We start from the raw sequence: 4,864 nt of genomic DNA, 5'->3' as shown, positions 1-4,864 counted from the left end.
TCCGCCCCCTTTCTCCAGGTACTTTTTTTTTTTTTTTTAAACCAGGGATCAAACTCGGGTCCTTGAGCTTGCAAGGCAGGCGGTGGCACCACAGAGCTAAATCCCTGGCCTTTCCAGTACTATCTGTATGGTTCCAACACAGGACTAACTGGCCACCTGGGTGCTATGTTACAAGTCCTATGGGAGGGCTCAAATGAGGCCTTCAGGCAACAGCCTGAAGGAAAGGCATGTGTTCTAAGAACTGGATGAACAATGTCTTTCAAATGAAAATAAAACCTTGAAAAAAAAAGTCACGCTTCTTTCCTGGGGCCTCCTTAGCTACGGAAATGCAAGAGCAATGGAGCTGCTCAGGGTAGTGTTGTTATCATGGTTGCTTTTGAGCAGCAAATATCAAAAGATTTCCTTAATGGAACAGTCAGTTGAATACTGTCAGTCAACAATACTTTCCAAAGTGAGTGGTGTAACGGGAGAGGATGTATTAGAGCCATTTTATTTCAAGGTATTTATTTTTGTCTATTTTACTTACATGTATAAAAGTAGACTCACCTCTCAATAAAATAAACATTCAGTGTGAGTGTGTGAATCATTGTTTCCCCTTACAACTACAGGCATGGCATTCTTAAACTGGGTTGGAATACAAAGCTGGAGCTAGAGAAAAGCTTTTAAACGCCAAGGCTTTTGGTCTCAGAGAGTCTGCTTCTGCAGTCTTTCGTCAGGGAATAAACAAAATTTCATGGCCTGTATGCTAAGGTCCAGACAGCACGCTAGGCAGGGAGATACAGAGAAAGTAAGAATGACCACCCACACCCTATAAGTACAATGTCTAGTAGGTGTAGTGCACAGAGGAGCGGGCAGTGGTCCCTCTGACAAATGCTCACAAGGGATCACAGCATGCTGATCTTCAGAAACAGAAAGCTTCTAGGGTATGTAAGATTGAAAGGATAAATAGGAGTTACCAAGGCCAGATGCTGGGGGACACTCCAAGCAAAAGCCACAACATATTGGAAAGCTTGAAGGAGAAAACTTTTCCAAGATACAGGGAGCAAAGAAGGAAGGAGAGAAACAGGTATCAAGAAGGACAATACAGAGAGAAGAGACAATCAGACAGGAAGGCCTGCATAAAAGATCCTTTGAAAAGAAAATACAGGGGTTCTGGGAAGTTTCAGGTTTTATGAGAATGTTTCTTGTTAGAGCAATAGACACAGTTGTTGAAAGATTTTGATCAGAGCACGGAATGCTAACATTTGCATTTTAGAGCACTCTGGAAGCACCATGGGAGAAGGAGCAAGCAAGATGTGCAAAAAAGAGACAAGTTTAAAAAAAAAAAAAAAAGCCCTGCAGCAAACCGTGTGAAGGATGACAGTAGACAGACACATTGGGGAAGAGGAAAGCGCAGGGAGAAAAGTAGATGGATGTGAAGCTAGAGGCGGCCAGGTGACGGTGCACTGGAGAAAGTGGGGCAGACAGACTGAAGAATGGCTCAGGTTTGGCCTCAGGCAATCAAGGAGGATATAAAGGCCCTTTGTGAGACAGGCAATATGAACAGGGCCAGTGGGACGGGAAAGGTAAGTTCAAGACTGTGGCCCACCTCCCCAAACTCACCAATATGCTCCTTCCTCCTGATCCTTGCCTGCCATTCCAGTCTGTACCATGAACAAAATGAATTCTTGGCTTCTTCATTACTGCTTCTTGCTTTTAAAGGCCAGAGAAATTCCCTTTTACATCCTCAATGGCCCTACTACAAGGTGGTGGCTTCTAACATGGACTCTCAAAGCCCTGGTCCTGGCTCTTTTTCAACCCTACTAGTCCTCCGAGTAGCACTTTTAACCTTTACAGCTGACACTGGGTCACATTTCTTCTAAGATTTCTAACTCAGTGATTCCTAGACCACCAGCATCAGCCTTACCTGAGAACCTATTATAAATGCCAACTGTGGGGCTCTACTCAAATCCAGCTCTAGGAATAGAGCCTGAAAGCATGTCATAAGCCTTCAAGTTTATGAACCACCACTGTAACCTATGGAGCCTGACTCTAAGACCTTCCGAGTCCTCCACCTCCTCTCCATTTATCCTTAATTGCCAAGGTCCAATCCTTGCCCAATCCTTGGTTCTTCTCAAGCGATCTAGTCTGCTCCTGTGGACTCCAGAACTCTGTTTCCAACAGTGAACATGTCCACCTGCATTTCCCCCACAAATTTAAACCAAGTGATTCTCCCACTCCATCACCTAAGAATAGCACGTTTTAAAATTGTAAGACTTAAAAGTCTCCACGGAAACTTCACTCCACGGAGCGCAAACAGCCCAAAAGGCCTTTGCAGTGTTGGGCCCTAAAGCCCAATGAGGCTCCGTGAGCGCTATCGAGGAACGAGAAACCCAGGAAGGAACACACCAGGCTAGGTGGTAAAAGACCTTTATTAGTCTGGCCAGACGGCACTCTCAGAACCAAGTGGCTGGCTCAGAGAGGCGCCTAGCTCAGGGGCTGAGGTCCTCTTATAGGGAGTAAAAGAGGGGGTTAACATTTTTGGGCTCACAGACAGGGGACAAAGGTCTGCTGACTTGAGCTGGTGGTCAGCAGTCACATGCTCAACAGTCACATATTGATGAGTGACAGGTACCACCCATAGGATGTCTCAAAGGTCACCAAGACACTCCGGATGAGCAAACAGTTTGTCAATTAACTTGGGGCTCTATGTCTGGAGTCTCTAATTTACAGGTAGATTCAGATCTGGACTTCAAACAATACAAGAGTGATACACATTCTTAGGCCAGGGCTGGAACAAAGGTCGGGGCTGTGGTTACAATGGGAGGGGTTCAGGACACTGTCTCCTAGGCCCTTTGCCATTTAGCAAGGGCTTGTAATTTAGGTCCCACATTCCCCACTGATTTTTGGGCCTAAATCAAATCAATGATTTATTTATACCTAGTTCTAATTCTTGAGAAAGGAATACACTGTAAAAAGCAACAGGTTATCATAATACAAATTCCTAATGCCATTATACAAAGTATTAGCTGCTTTAACCAGGTAATGTCAGGCAACCAACTCGTTAGCCATTTAAACAAATCCCAGCCTATCTGTTCATTATGAACCTTTGTAACTAAGTCTTTGAGTGCTTTTATGTCTTGCTCCATAGCTGGCCCATTATTTGTCAGATTGAAGCAGCACATATTTTTAATTCTTTCACAACCTTGATGGTGGAATAACAGCAAATAGTCTATTGCTGCTCTATTGTCTAAGATTGCCTGTCTCTGCTCCTGGAGCTCTTGGTTAATTAGTGCCAGGGCTGCAGAGGTGGTGTTTAGTCCCTTGACTACCTTGCAAGCTAGTTTTCTAACTGCCTTTTCAGCATGAATTCCAAATGCAGGCTGACCTATTACAGAAATAATCATAGGAATAACTTCAGCATCTGTTAAAAATCCCACATCATCGTCGCACCCTGGTGAAGTATAGGGGGACCACTGTTTCATTCTGTTTGGAGTAAGGAGATCTCCCCTTTCGGGTAGCACAACTGTTAATCTACTGAGGCAACAGCGGGCTTCGGTCAAATTTGCTGGAATGTAGTTATAAGTTATTCCTTCACAAGTATAAAACCATCCCAGTGACAAGGTAATGTGACAATTGTTATAAGTGACCTTCTGCTCTTTGGGGCATTTCATTCTATTTGTCTAAGTTTTAAACACCGGGAAGTACAGTTTTCATATCTAGCACACTGGGTTTTGTTGGACATAACTAGTCTGGGAGTATATAGTGTGATAGCATTTTTTTGGTTTACAGCAGATTGCCTGTCCCCATTGAAAACTATCAGCATAACTAAGCTTCTTTTCTGGGATGTCTTTAAATATAGTATATGGCCTAATACCTTCTAGTGGGGCACATACTGGAATCAGGCAGTTTCCGAGTACATAATGGAAGTTCACATCAGCATTTAAACAAATTTCAGTCAAATTTAAGGATTCAGCTAACTGCACCCAAACATTTTTAGTATGGCCTAAGTTTCCTTTGGGCAAAGCTGTTATAGTCCCAGGGAAGATCACCCAGATGATGATGAGGCAGGTCCAGTCGATCGAAGTTTTACTTTCAGTTCTCCGGGCTTGCTGAGAACTTTCCATCTCTCGGGCGTCTCTGGGTTGTTGTTTGTCCTGGGCTTGAGGTGGTTTCGGTGGATCCACGTCGGGTGTCCAGTGACCTTCACAGCCAAGGGGGTAGACAGGATGACCGGGAAAGGCCCCTTCCATCGTGGTTCTAATGTCTTGGAATCGAACCTGTGAATATAAACCAATTCTCCTGGCTTATAGGGCAGCGGCTGTAGAGGTTTTTCAGATGGGAGGGTCAGAGACTCCCTGACTTGTTCTTGCAACTGAGACTGTATTTCATGCAAAGCTCTCAGAGACCTAAGCAGCCTCAGATGGGAAAATTTTTCTTTCAATTCTATATCTATATGGGGAACCAGTGGAGGAGTACGCCCATAGATGACTTGGAAGGGTGACATGTTCAGAGGAGGTTGGGGAGTACATCGTATGTGCAACAGAGCAAAAGGGAGAAGCTCGACCCAATTTAATTCAGTCTCCAGGCTTAATTTGGTTAAAATCTCCTTTAGTGTTCAGTTAGCCCTTTCTACCTGTCCTGAACTTTGAGGCCTATAAGCACAAAGTAATTTCCATTCAATTCCAATACTACGGCTAATCAGTTTAGACACTTTAGCCGTGAAGGCTGGGCCATTGTCGGACCCCAGGGCTAGGGGCAGGCCAAATCGAGGAACTATTTCAGTTAAGAGCTTTTTCACTGTTACCTCAGCTGTTTCCTTTTTAGTGGGGTAAGCTTCTATCCACCCTGAAAATGTATCTATAAATACTAGAAGATATTTATA

This window comes from Fukomys damarensis, unplaced genomic scaffold (assembly GCF_012274545.1).
Source record: "Fukomys damarensis isolate Sample0158 unplaced genomic scaffold, DMR_v1.0_HiC HiC_scaffold_36, whole genome shotgun sequence".
In the NCBI taxonomy this organism is placed as follows: Eukaryota; Metazoa; Chordata; class Mammalia; order Rodentia; family Bathyergidae; genus Fukomys; species Fukomys damarensis.
This window is presented reverse-complemented; position numbering follows the sequence as displayed.